The sequence below is a fragment of the Chinchilla lanigera genome, unplaced genomic scaffold (assembly GCF_000276665.1).
Source record: "Chinchilla lanigera isolate Chin_1 unplaced genomic scaffold, ChiLan1.0 scaffold00067, whole genome shotgun sequence".
Classification (NCBI taxonomy): Eukaryota; Metazoa; Chordata; class Mammalia; order Rodentia; family Chinchillidae; genus Chinchilla; species Chinchilla lanigera.
Window position 1 is genome coordinate 5,661,984 of NW_004955468.1, and position 14,768 is coordinate 5,676,751.

Genomic DNA, 14,768 nt, shown 5'->3' on the forward strand with positions numbered 1-14,768 from the left:
AAACTTATTTTTTCTCTCCTCACTCTGGAAGCCAGCCTTGATCTGAATGTTCCTATAGCAACATTAATTCTCCCAAGTTGCACCTACTGTATAATAAGTTATATATATAGAAGACCTACTGGGATCCAAATACCCCATATGTGCAAGCGAATGAGTTAATGCTGCCGTGAGAATTAGCAACATTCCGTTTCCTGATTTTCATACTTTTAAAGTTACAACCTGTATTTGCTGGGTGCTCTGGATACAGGGCTAGGGGAAGGATGTGGGCGCTGCTGTGGCATAGACTCCATTCACTGAAGAGCCAAGGGGTCTCTGGAGAAGTTTTGAACCTTGAGATGGAAATAAACTTGGGGACACCAGTGTCCTTTCTACTCCCCTGGAACTAAAAATTCCTCGAGCTCAACTCTGGCTGTCTTGGCCACCAGGATTATCTGACAGTGAAGCTGGACAGCAGGGGCCTCAGAGTGAGAGAAAGACCTTTTAAGTCTTGCAGATAAATGGGGGTCAGCCAGACCTGGGGTCTGACGCCCCTGGAGTCCTGTTGGGGGGATGTGTAGGCGACCCCAGGCCAATGCTTTTGCCCCCTCCTCCCATAGGCTGGTGGGGAAATGTAGATTGTTTGGTTCTTGGGAAAATTAGGGCTGTCTGTGGGTTTCTGGGCTGTTGTTTACATTGGCTAGGTTGTGTGGTGTCCATAAGGAAGGAATGGCATAATGTTTAGAGCTATATCACAGGTCACGCATGGTGCTCAGCAGTTTCCATGGTGATGGTCTGCTCTTACAGCAGGCCTGTGAAACACACTCTGTGATTGTCTCCCATTGTACAGATGAGAAAGCTGAGGGTTTGGATCAAATAAATGAGTCAGGTAGCAGCTGGAGTCAGAATTCTCAAGCTGCGTATCCTGTTTTATGTTGCAGGTGCTGGTGGTACTGCTTGCAGATGGAGCAACACCCCTTGACCTGACTCTGCCTCTTTAAGCCCTGCCTTATGTCTACACCTGTGTCCCTGATGCACATAGTGTGGCTTTAAAGGCACAGAGGGCCAGCTGGGGGCTCTTGGGGCACATCTTGGAGCTGCTGCCCTTCTATTCTACTCTCTCACTTACCTGCCCACCAGGGTCAGGACCCGCCCCAGGGAAAACCATCATCCCCAGAGTCAAGGGGACTTGGTTCTCATCCATGCTTGGTGCGGTTTTGCCCTGAGTGTGCCGGGGTGGCCGCACCTCCCACTGAGTGCCATTCCTGAAAGAGGCACTTCTGAACGTGAGGAAAGGAGTCAAAGTGGAGAGTGACAAGAGGAATTACGGTAGAATCAGCCCTGGGGAGAAAAGGGCCAACGTAAGGAGGAGCCTGTGCTTTTTGGGTCCCCGTGGGTGACCCTGGTCCTCAGAGGCAGGCAACAACCTTGCCTCTGAGTGTGTGAGCGCTGGTGGTGGTGTGTGTGTATGTATATATACAAGGGTCTGTGTGGTGCATGTGTATGCATGCCTACACATACACGTGGGTACCTGGGCACGCCAGGGAAGCTGTCTCTCATCGTCCCTGCCTCGTGTGGCCCTCAGGGGTTTTGGGCAGGGTTTGGGGCTTCCGGCTCCCTGCTGTAATCTCCGGTTATGACTCAGATCACTATCAACCACCAGGGGGCGCCGTCTGTTCTACAATATTGAAGTTCTAAAACTGCTTTAGAATTAGTCCTTTAACAGATATTGTGAATGGAAAAGAAACTGTTCAAAAGGAAAGAACAACTGGGATGGGGGAAAGGAGAAAAGAAGAAAGGTATATATATATTATATATATATTATATATGAGCTAAGATAACTGTACTACTAATTTCTAGTAGTTCATGGAAAGGAGCAGTGTTTACGTTTGATCAATCTTGCATGCCTATATCTGGTAATCTGAGCAACTACTTTGAAGACAACAACATGCAGTACAATAACCCTGTAAATTTCCTATCATCTTGTTTTGAAATTCTGTATTTTTAGAAAAATTATCTTTAAAATAAAAAAAGAAAAAGAAAAGAATTAGTACTTTAAAACCAGACGGGGAAGGGTCCGACTCATTTCTGACCAGCCCTTCCTTCCTGCACTCGATGAAAGGCCTTTTCCTACTCTGACCACAGCCGACGGATGCCCTGCAAGGGCATAAAACTCAATAGACACTCATGGAGATAAAAACCGCCCTAAAAGTTCTTGATTCTAAACCTTCTTTTATGGCCTCCTATAGGAGTGCTCCTGGAAGGCTATTTTGGGAAATGAAACGGTCCATTTGTCCCCTTGTAAAGCTGGGCTGTTCAGCCCCGCTGCCCTGCAGAGCTGGGCTCCGCTGTGGAGCAGCAGGCATGAAGCCAGGTGGTCCGGGGATGGGTGGCAGCAGTCGGGACATGGCAGCTGCTCTGAGAGTTCTGGAGTCTGGGCTGGCCACCCTGTCTGAGTTCACACCCACCAGGGCCCCAGCAGGGAGGTACAACCACAGTGAGAAGATGCCAGCTTCCAGCTTGAAGTGTCCCAGTTGGTACACACATGTGGGGGCTGCCCCTGGCTGCTGATGCAGTACGGAGTGGGGGTCCCAGGAGGGCAAGACATGGCACAGGGCAGGGGCCTGGAGGCCTGGGTGGGAAAGCCCACAGTGGGGGAAGGAGGCTTTGACAGGGGCTGCAACACTCATTCATTATTTCTCCTCCTTCCTCACAGACTGGCCTGGGGGAAGGCATGGCACTGCTGAACACAGGGAGATACAGGTCAGTTCTTGACTTGGAGTTCAAAGGTGCGTTCATCTGCTAGGGCACCATAACCAAGTGCCAAGGTCAGGGAAGCTTCAATCAAGGACATTTATTTTCCCACACTTCTGGAGGCTGAAAGTCTGAGATCAAGGCGTTGGGAGATTGGTTTCTTTTGAGGCCTTCCTTCTTGGCTTGTAAATGGCTGTCTTCTCCCTGTCTTCACGTTGTCTGACCTCTGCTGTCTATGTCTTAGCCTCTCCTTTTAAGGACACCGTTCATATTGGATGAAGATCCGTTCTAATGACCTCACGTCAACTTAATTACCTCTCTAAAGAGGCTGTCTCTGAAAAGAGTCAGATTATCAGGTGTTGGGGGGTAGGATTTCAACATATGAATTTATCTGGCAGTGGTGGGGAGCAATTCAGCCCAGAATGGAAGATGTAAACAAAAGATTTAGAAGATGTCCAGAGTAAGGGAAGAGACTTTCAATCTTCACTCCCTTCATTCTGAAGCTAAAGATTCCCCTGGCAGGAAGGGTATAGGATGGAGTGAGGGGAACGCGGGAGCTTCATTGTCCCTTAGGGATCTGCCACTTTCCGCTAGTGCCCCTCCCCTGTCATCTCCATTTCTCTCCCCTTCTGCTTCTTTCAAAGCCAATGCTGGGCAAGCCTATGTCTGGATGTGTTCAGATCTTCATGGAGCAGATTCTACCCTCCAGGGTGTTTGCTCCACTCTGAAGAGTGCATCCCCCAGGGTGCTAGCCCTCCAACCTCTAATCTGTTTCATTAACCAGGAAGGAGAGGGTGAAAAATGGTAATATTAATCCACCAACCACCAGCTTGGGAAGATTTTCACACCAGCTGAAAATCTATCTGTTTTTGCCTGTGCGGAGTGTCTGGGAGGATGGGTAAAATTTCATCAGGAATGTGGGCGTGGGAAATAGAGATAAAGTTTCTGGCTGGTGTGGATGAAAACCCTTCTACCCCATCCCAATGTTCTAGAAGATATGCTCTCCTAACAATATCACCAGGCTGAGGGCAGTTCAGGTGAAAGTCTAGTGTTTTTTTTTTTATTTTAAATGAATAAAAAAAAATAAACATAAGAAATGATCTATAGAATTTAAAAAAAACCCAAGCTGATAGGAATTCAACAGTGGTTATTATATTGCATATTGTTGTCTTCAAAGTAATTGTTCAGATTACCAGATATAAGCATGTAAAATTGGTAAAAAAATTTAATCATTAACTGTTCCTTTCAATAAACCAATAGAAATTAGTAGTGCGATTATCTTAGCTGTCTTAGCTCTCATTATCTTAGCTATATTTTCCCCTCCTTCTTTTTCTCCTGTTCTCCTTTCCCTCATCCCAATCATTCTTTCCTTTTAAATATGTTCACTGGTAAGTCTAGTTTTGAATGAGGGGATTCATGCAGTTCCTAGAAGTATAGTTTCAGCCATGTTTAAGCCTTGAGTGAGAACGCTTCTGCCTTATCCCAACTTGCTTTTATCATCTCTTTCCATCCTCTTGCAATTTCCATTTCTTCTGATGTGCAGCGGGCATTTATGAGTTAATGGCTACTTCTCTGTAGGAGAAATCATAGGCTTGTCCCCTCAATGGGCCTCCTGAAGACAAAATGCCTTACCCAGTACGCCAGAATCTTGATTAACGTAGTTTATTAAGGAAAAAATACTGTAGATCCACAATCACAATTTGAAGTATTTTGTTATATTAGTATAAAAAATGATATCCAAGTTCAATAACATTTACTGAGCTCTTCCCATGTGCCTGGCACGATGCTAGCGTTTTTCCCTGCGTTATTTCATTAAATCCCCATAACCACTCCATAAAGAAGATAGTAGCATTCCTGACTACAGATCATATGAAAGTAAATTTAAGCTCCTTTTTTTTATAGCTTTTACACAACTATAAAACCAAGCAACATTTGCAAATTAAACACAAACAAAATTATAAAACCAATACAATTTAAAATAGCATCATTCATTTAATGGCAAGGATGATGTTGTTTTGCTGAAACTTAGTCACGACATACAGCACGAATCCCAAACTGACAAATACATCCTGAGTTCTTTCCAGATCGGTGCGATTACAATTCTTGGGGGTCAGGTGGGGGCAAGGCTGACTCAATTCTTCCGCTTCTTTGTTCTCCTGTTACTGTCACTGGCGGCAGAGAGGGATTTCTTCTTTCCTCGCCCTCTTCTTTCTTTACCTCTCTCATTCCTTGCTGAAGAGCCAATAATAAAGGGAAGATAATTTATCAGCCCATGAAGTTATGCTCCGAGTGCTGTCAGGAGTAGCAAGATAAAGTCACTGACAGACTATGAAGAATCCGACATGCCTAAAAAAAAAAAATCTTAATATTGGCTCTGAAAGATTTGACCCTTGCCTGGGACATGGATCCAGAAGGAGACCATAAGAATGGACAGAAACCAAGGCAATGAGAGAGACCAGAAAGAGAAGGTTCTAGCTGTCCTGGGTGGATTCTGCATGTCCTGAAAGTTCACTCATTGGGAAAAAAGCATTGATGTGTTATCTGAGGTGAGATTAAAACTATGATGAATGCTTAAGTTAAAAATGACAACAAAAGACATATTGCCATTAATATTGCTCAAAATACTCCTCTCTGAACACACTTGTCCCATAAGTTCTGCCATTTTCTGAAGCAGTTCTGTAAGTCCTCTTTTGTGTGTGTTTTTAGTTCTGCTCCTATCACTGCCATGATGTCCTGAATCAATTGAAGTGTTTTCCTTTCATGGTCATTTTGACTTAAGGGAAGAGCCAGAGGTCACATGGTGCCAGATCTAGTGAATAAGGTGGACAAGAACACACCATAAAGCCTTTATGGACATGCCTTTCCTTTGCATGTCTCTCAGCAATAGTATTCACTGTATATTTTTATCACAATTATAAAGACATTCATGAAACAAGACTTCCAGAGCTGCTTCAGAAAATAGCAAGAATGATGGGATAGGTGTGTGTGAAATGAGAGGCAATATTCTGAAGAGGATTAATGGCACCTTGCCTTTTACTGTAATAAATCTTTAAAGGACTTAAACACTATATATTTTGATCACACCCTCATGTATTTCAGGTTTTTTCTTTTTGGAATATGCCATTCTCTCCCCATCATGCATTAGAGCAAATCAAGTCTTATAGGTCCTTGAACAGATTTCTACAGCTCCATGTGATTTTTTTTTTCCTTAGCTCCAGTGTGCTGGTTGCATATTAGTTCTACCCACTTCAGTCCCAGAAGAAGAGACGAGTGTGCTTTGCTACCCTTATGATGGAAAACACAAACTTGGCATGAAAATCGCATAATGGTCAGATACCCAGGTGATCTAGAATTTGTTTATATTCATTCTTTAACTTTTTTTTTTAACTTGACATGGGGTTTTACTGTGTTGTCCAGACTACTTTTAAATTCCTGGCAAGTGCCCAACTTACTGAATCATTCAGATAGGTTTTCATGATGTAAAAACTTTGGATACATTAAAAATTATCAAGGATTGAATTATAATCCCCTGAGAATATATACATTTGTGGCTCTCAGTTTGAGAAACTCAAGAGTCTGCTCAGAGTTAGGTGTGGTGGTGGATGCTTCTAATCCCAGCCCGGGGAGGCTGGAGGATTCTGAGCTTGAGGCCACTTTGAGCTACAGAGTGAGTTCAAATCTGCCCAAACTGCACAGTGAGACCCGGTCACAAAGAGACAGACAGACAGACAGGCTTCCCAAAGGAGATGCTGCCTGTTGTGATAGCAAAGTGCTGCCGTGAAGGAGCACTGACTCTGAAGCAGAAGGTGCTGATTTTCATTGTGTGGTACCACCCGCTAGCCAGATGACTTCAGAATGGAGATTTTATTCCTCTAAGCGACCAGTTTTCTAAAAAAAAATAATGTCCGTGAGATGATGGTGAGGCTAAGTATCCATGCACTGTGACCTTTGTCAGCCAGGGTGGACTGCACACCAGGCTGATGTGAGGCATGGCAGGTGGAGAGCGGGCAGTGCCCACTGTGTGGGCTACCCCTCCTGGTCCAAGTGTGGAGAGCAGAGGATTTGAGTCCTGCAGAGCACCTCTTTTGTGAAGATGTAGAGATGCATAGAGCCTGTCCTAACTCTCATCCTTGATACAAAGGGTGAAGATACTGAGTGATAGTTTCTACTGAGGGCTGTGGTGGCCCTCATCCAGGGCCAGGTGGGCACAGGCACCCTGCATGCTGCTCAGGAACCTCAGAGTCCAGCCTTCCTGCAGGACTCTTCTTCTGTTAGGATGCCCAGGGCAGATTTGAGACATGTCTTTGGGCCCAGATGGAAAAGAGGCTCTGGGAGCTCAGCCTAGTGTCCCTTCCTTGGGAGGCCCCCTGCGCAGGACTGAGTAGCATTGGTGCCTTTGAGTGACCAGGTGAGGGCTGTACGTCTGTCATGCTATGTGGGCTGAGAGGAGCCACTGGAGGAGCTCAGGGGAGATTAGGGGAGGAGAGATTAGGCATGATGGGGCTTTGGAGGTAGGTGAAGACTAGAGCTATCTAAGCCAAGTTAGGGAGGTTGTCCTCACAGTAGGAGGTGTCTCCCTTGGGGTTCTATCCCCACTCTGTGTGGGCGGAGTGGAGCCAGGTCCTGCATTGAGAGCCCACATGTCCTTGTTGGCCAGCATCACTCCCTTCCCCTCTCTCTTTCTAGAACTCTGATGGGCTTCAGTCATAACTTGGACAAAGATCTGCAGTGGGCTGCCAGCTCACTGTCACCCTCTGATCCTTCAGCCTCAGCGGCTTTGCTGTGTTCATGTGCACATGCTCTATCCAGCTCTGCTCACGTCCATATGCAGTGAGCGTGTGTCTGTCATATGGATGTGTGGTGGGTTTGGATGGTAATGGGGGGTTGGGAGGACAGAGGAATGAAGGTGGGGGAGAGTGCAGGAGAAGGGATCAGGGGCGCAGGCTCATCTCTGGCAGTGTGGAGGTGGCTAGAGGCCATCCTGCTGCAGATACTATGAGGTTAGCCTCCATTCCCACTAAGGAGACTGGACAGTCTTCCTGATGGGGGTCTTGGCTCCCATCCCAGCTAGGTCATTTTCTCCCAGAAGCCAGATGCTGTCCATCCATCCATCCATCCATCCATCCATCCATCCACCCATCCAGGGAGAGGCTGCAGCACGAGCTTGCCCAGTTACCCACTGCCTTCTCTTTGAGGCATACATGCACGATCCAATTGCCTTGAGAGCTGGTCGGACCCAAGGTTGGCTTGCCAACTCTAGTCCATTGCAACAAATTTTTGTCATTACTGCTTAGCAATTAACATTCTTGCTGCCTGCTCTAGGGCAGATGAGAGAAATTTAGGGAGTATTTGAATCTGAAATCCAGCAGCACAGAGCTGTGAGTGGCATGGAAAGCATGCGCTGCTGCAATTGACATATTTATTGTCCGGAGCTGACTGTCCAAGGAGTGAGCTCTGTTCGTCACTTCAGATGGATAGGGAATCACTCTCTGTTTTTATTATTTCAATTTCTGTCCTTCATGGGGTTGTGGTGAATTAGCTCGGTGCCATTTTCTAAAATATCAAGCATTTTTATACATTAGGTATAGTGAATGGCAAATACTTGATGTAAAGTCTGCAGTTTTACTCCATAACCAGATTGTAAAATATGAACTGAATTAATCATAACTGCGAAGACTAATGGTACGTTTTCTCTTATTTTATCTTTAGTGCCTTTCAGATCATGTTTTAAAACCTTCCACGTCTGGCGTTGGGAACGCAGCCGCGGCTTGGTAGTGGATAGCAAGAGGCAAAGGTCAGACCGGAGGCTGCGCAAATATTGTGTGCTGGATTTATTGTTTTAATTAAGAGTGTGGCAGTTCATCATAAACTGTTTATGGCGTTTCTGCACAGTGCAGCATTTTGAAATCAGCTGTTTTAATGAAAACATAATGTCATATCTGTCAAAGTTCTAAATATTTTGGAAGTGAAATATGGAAACAAGAACTTTAATTCTAGGTTTACTGAGATTAGCTCATTGAATTGCTTTTAAATCCCTTAAGAGGGTCACATCATGGGGACTGCACGGTTTCTTGTAGGTGACTGGGAAAAAAAATTCCAGGAGGTTCTCAAGCTGGTTATTTAATAGTGAAAATACAAGCTGAAGGTTAATGTATCGAAAAACAAAACCATTATGGTTGGCGTTGGGGTTTTAGATTAAAGAGGTAATAACGGGTGGGCAGGGGCCTCGGTGCCCAGTTGTTTGGGGAGGCCTAATTGTGCCGAGAGGGAGCCGAAAGCCTTTGAGGGCAGGAGAGAAATAGATCCACCCTGGTCCCTTTCCAGTTGTGAAGCTTCCACATCGCCGTGTTAGCAACTAATTATTTATAATGACCTCAAAGATGATGGCGTTTCATGGACTTTTCAGGCTGAGCAGTTTGCAATCCTAGTAATTCTCTCTCATGGTCGCTGGGCATCTGCGGAGACGTGTCAGCCGTTCTTGGTTACATTTGTTAGGGAGTCGGATAAAATATTTGTCTAATCTGGAAATTGTATTTTTAGCTGTACTCTCATTGGAAACAGAAATTAAGCTTGTCATTAGATGCGGGGCCACAGGAGTTGACTGAACAGGGTAATGTATGTTGTATTCTGTGCTGTACTTGGTCAAGTTTCATATATATCGTATTCCACATTATTTTATTAACTTTAATATCTGCACTTCCTATTACCAGACATGCCCCTCATTCAAAGCACAGAGGCACAGTCCTCTAATCAGAAGTGACAGGCTATATACTTTCTCTCAGCCATTACTCGGTAGCCTAGAGCAAAGAACTATGTTTCCTTGAAAATGTTTTGAATTGGGTTATTTTTATTGAAGTATTAAAGTAATTCTTCAGATTTTAGGCTATTATTTAAGTACTTTTGGGAGAATACAATAACCTCCGGATTCTATAGGCTTTGTTACTCTAACAATCTAAGCTGCTAAATGCATCTTTTTAATGCTAGTTATGTAAGTGTCTCAGAACTCATCTGACCAGGGGAAGCTAAGAGCATTCAGGTAATTATAGAAAATTAGTAAGCTAAATTAGTTGAGGAAAGAACAAAAGTATAATAGGAAAGCTGCTTGCAAAATATGGGCTCTGCTTGCCAGATTTTTAGTGACAAATTAGCATTTCTGATTATTCTATCTTTGCGTTTTCATAATTTGATTGAAATAGGCAATGCACTGTAGCCTGGTTAGGGAAGGTATACTGGGCATTGGTCAACATAGTTGAGAATGAAGCAGTGATTTGAAGAACAGTTCTAACCCTAGACCTAGGGTCACTTGCTACGTGTTGGAGGAGGTAGCAACAACCAAAGCCACCCTCCAACTGGGAGTACTGGGCAGGAAAACCTACAGTCAGGGTTATTGTTTCTGGAGATCATAGATCAGGCCACGAAGAGTGTCTTATAGGATTCCTTCTGGAGCTGGCTGCATTTTATCAACAGAAAATTATGAAGCGGAGATAATTCACAGGTACACCTTACTCCAATTTGCACACAGCACCTTTTTGGGGCACAGTTCTGCATTAGCTGCCAGTAACGGATGTGTCCTCTGAAACTTAGGAGCATTAAAATTCACTGACATGCCCAGTGTGCTTGTCTTATTCAACCTCTTTGTATTGACATCTTCTCTTGCCAGGTGAGGCCCAAAGAGAGGATGCCACCTGTTCATGGCCAAGGACAGAAATGGCAGAGTTGAGACTGGAACTCAATTTCAGAGCCAAGATTCTTCCACTCCTCCATGCAATGCCATCTGCAAGTGAACCCAAAGAAGGTTTCAGCCCATTCTTTTCCTTTCCTCAACTTTCAGTTTGGTTTGCAACTGATCATTTATCATGTGACCCAGAGACGATAAGGTATCAAGAAGCTTTGGAAAGAATAGTTTTCAACACACAGCTAGCCCCCAACAGGAAAAGCAGCATTATACCACAGAAAGGAACCGGATCCCATGGCCCTGTCATAGATCCATTATAATTCTCCTTTGAGTGTAGGAAAACAAACAGGATTAACCATGTGCTAAGTGCAAATCTAAGTACTTTCTAGGGACTCCAAACTGTAAAGTATCCTGGGATAGAGTTGGAATTCATTAAAAAATTTCTAGCCAATAATCTAAGGTATGAACCAGTAGATGTGAAATAGGGAAGTCTACAGCACCAGCGGATATGTTAAAGGAAATGTAAATTGCAAGGCACTAAATCAAAAGTGCTTCCAAAGCAATCAGCTGGATATCAGATAGAACCAGATGGGTCTCACATTTGGGTGACTTTTCTGGTGCTACAGCTCCAGTCCTGGAACTTAGAGCATCCCTGACCCAGCATGCTGCGATGCAAGCCAGATAGCTAGGGTTGTTATCCCTACCAACCCATATCTGTGCACTGACAGTGTGCATTTACAAAAACACAAAATCTTGTTTTTGTTTTTTTTTTGTTTTTGTTTTTTTTTTGTTTTTTTTGGTTTTTCTGCGGTACCGGGAACCGAACTCACGACCTTCCGCTTGCCAGGCAGGCGCTTTTGCTGCTGAGCTAAATCCCCAGCCCCAAAAACACAAAATCTTGGATCTCGAAGATAAACTGTTAGACTGACATTGTTGCCCCATACTATGGAGTTAGGACCAATGCTGAGACAGTCCTTTACGATGTATTTTGCTTGGGGATTGTCTTCCTTTTTACTTTGACCATGCAGTTATTGACTCTGTGAAATAATCTGTTATGTATGGCAGAGACAGTGATGTTCACCAAGCATTTCCTTCTGTTCTCCAAAATTGCTGAGCTCCCTTAGAAAAAGAAGTGATGTCTGACTCTGGTCAGAGGGCTGGTCCCAGGCAAAAGCAGAGAAGCGCCATGGTGTGGCTCACCATGGCCCTCTTTCCACTTCCTCTGCTTCAGCAGTTGTGGAGGCCTCGTGGTGAGGTACAGGAGTCACATGATCAGTACAGCCTGCTCACTGGGGCCCAGAGAATGTCAGATGGACAGCTGTCCCTGTGAGTTTTGACAGACACTCAGCAGGTTTCATGAGAGCAAGACAGTAACATTTGCTCTGTCAAACTACTAAGATTTTGGGGTTGTTTGTTACAGCAGACTAAGCCTGACTTCTCCTGACTTACACAGTTCTTGAGGTGCTTGCTTTGGCAACTCTTGTGTTCCTGCCGGGGTCCAGAAGTGGCAAGTCTATTCCCTTCTCCCTCTCCCCTTTTGGCTTCCCATCTTCTTCAGTTTAGCTCAGTGATGACTGATTCTCCATGAAGCCATTTGTGATCTCTGTATTAGAGACACAGTATAAAAATGCATTGTATTGTTTTTGCGGTTGTCACCATTGGCTCCTTGTTGCTGAAACTGGCTGTAACAAGTGGTTGGATTTTCCACTGGAGGGTAATTCATATTTATTTGAGCTGCCACCAACTCCTTATTTAGTTTGCATAAACTAGCCAGGACAGGAGAAGAATCTCCCCGGACCCTGTTTATCTTGTAAAAGTGGAGCTTGCTCAGGCGGGTGGATCACTCCTCACATGGACTTCCCTCCATCTCTTTTAGCGATGAATAATCAGTCATCAGGAGAGGGGATTAAAAAATAGATTTATTGCTATTTCTAAAAGTCAGAACCAGAGATGAGTAAACACAACAACAGATGTATAAGAACGTAAGTAGAAACACTATTTTACAATAACACGTACTGAAACACATTTATGTACTGGAAACTATGAAAAATAGCTCTCTTTAAATGATTTAACATTTGCTCTCTCTTATATACCATTGAGTTTCCAGTGGGAGAACAAAGATGCTCATAGCTCTCTTGGCTCTCGTGAAAACCCTTTCTCGAAATTTTCTGGAATGCTCTATGAAGTGGTTTGTGGTTTAGGAGGGAAGAGGGGCTGTGTGTGCAGTGTGCAAGTGCCTCGTCCCATCTTCCCCTCTCCCCGCACATAGGGGGTCATTCCTGGGGCACGGGGAACCCCATACCAGAGAAAGAAAGGAAGGCTTCTGGAGCCGTGTCCAGTAATGACATTCCTTTCTGGAGGAAGACGGGAGCAGAGCTTCTCAAGAGGATGCTTATGATTGTCTTTGTCCACGGTCCCTCTCCCAGGAGACCCCTGTTCAGGAAAGCGCTGCATAACCCACTCCTGTGGAAACAGGGCTGCAAAGCATCAGCTGGAGAAAAGCCTATTTCATAGTTTTTGTCCTTTTCAAAGGCCTCCTTGGTCAGGCTGTGTTGGGTTAAATTGATAACGTGGACAAGATTTGAATTAATGGCACTGGTTTCACCGTCACATCTAGGCGCAGTTCCTAGTTCTGGAAAGTGGGTGATTTTGGCAGTCTTAAGAAAATGTATTCATTGGCAAGATTTTGCCTTGGAGTTTTGAGGACTGTCAATACTGGGGTGGTCTGAAGATGGTAGAATGAACCTCTGGAGTGATGCTGTGGCCCAGGGTTTGTGACAGTTACAGTGTCACAGCAGCATAGAAACAAAAAGCCAGCTGACCAGTCCAGTCTGGCCCACACACTGGGAATGAATGTCTTTCCCTCGAATTGCCCTCTTGTTAATGACCTTGGTTGCTTGTTTGGTGTCTGAGTGACTGTGAAGTCTTCTCTAATCTTGTCCAACATAGTAACTGGGGAGTGATAAGACAATAGCAAGATTTGGAATGGGGGACGGGGCTAAAACTCAGTTTCCAGACACCTTTGATACACATGAACCTGTCTTTCACGTTCTCCCCTGGGCATGGCTTGGATAGTGAAGGTCTGGGTTTACAGTCTTTTTCTCCTATCTTTTTGCAAGTAGCCAAAGCATTTTCCCTTAGCAATCCGAATGGAACTCACGTAGGATCAGAAAATTGCCCTCAGAAACATAAGGGCAAAATTTTCAGTATTTGGAAGGAAGGGAGAAGTAGAATGTGTGGTTTGTAATTTTGGTTTTGTGTGTACCACATCACACACGTGTGTGTACGTGCGTGCACAGGCTCACGAGTGATGTCTGAGCGTAATGGCCTGATTTGGAAATCTACGACAGAGAAATACGATCACATAGGTGTGCACTTGTTTTTGCAGATGCTGAATCTCTGCTTCCAGTATTACTGAGCCGGCTCGATCTTTTTCCCTTCTGCAGTGGCTTTGAGCAACCTCCATACTGATGCAATATTAACGACCGCATAATTAGCCACCTTAATAAATTTTTCCAAGATGGATAGGCAATGTTTGGCTTTCTTCAGAAGAAAACATTCCCCTAATAGCATTCTGTGGGAAGCTTTGGAGAGAACAATGAACAGAAATATCTGGAAATATATTAAGATATATGTGCATATATTGGACATTAGCACCATACACTAAGCATACTGGGAATATGCCTCAAAATATTTCAAACATTGTTGACCTTTGTTATATAATCCTGGGCTGAGGGAAACATATTTGCATAGACTTAGCAATATATTGTAAATAACTACATAGGACAGTGTGTATTTTTCCTTAAGATGCAGTATTATAAGCAAGACATTAAATTATGCCTATCAGACAAAGCAGCCAGATCTCCACATTTTTTTATAGCACATTCTATTGGGAAGACATCCCTGCTTCTAAAAAGCACATGCATTAACTGTCTGATTCATGTGGTGACATGTGGCATATCCAAATGTGTTATGGATCTCTCAGGAATAAAAACAACATAGCAAAACCGTCACCTTGGGATGTTCATTGAGTGAATATTTTACAGACACACTCCTTTTATATTTATATAATAATTTAGTGTTATGACAATTTTTTTAGCAGAGTTGGCAGTTTTTCTTTTTTATAATGGTATTATATTTGTGAGCCTATTAAGTGCATATGGGATAAACTACAGAAAAAAGTATTTTTCATAATTCCTCAGGGTGCTTGTAGCAAAAAAAAAAAAGAAAGAAAGAAAGGAAAAAGAAAACCAACAAACATATTGCTTTAGAAAAATGTTAATGAAAGGTCAAGCAGAACTTTCCGATGCTTAGCCTGGCAGCAGTGGCAATTTGCAGGCCTGTTTTGAATTGTATACGGAGG

At 44.0% G+C, this 14,768-nt stretch overlaps 1 long non-coding RNA gene across 4 annotated transcripts; it reads left to right on the plus strand.

Annotated features, from left to right (window-relative positions):
* Window positions 1-2,690: 2,690 nt before the first annotated feature.
* Window positions 2,691-13,932, plus strand: LOC102005245. Of its 4 annotated transcripts, none has more exons than XR_001236889.1 (7): window positions 2,691-2,765; window positions 5,943-6,071; window positions 7,417-7,590; window positions 8,440-8,524; window positions 10,391-10,525; window positions 12,282-12,387; window positions 13,794-13,932. It is a non-coding gene; the product is annotated as an uncharacterized LOC102005245 (long non-coding RNA). The 4 variants fall into 4 exon arrangements; XR_263388.2 differs by having other exon boundaries at window positions 2,700-2,739; XR_263389.2 differs by having other exon boundaries at window positions 2,700-2,739; window positions 7,417-7,560.
* The last annotated feature ends 836 nt before the right edge of the window (window positions 13,933-14,768 follow it).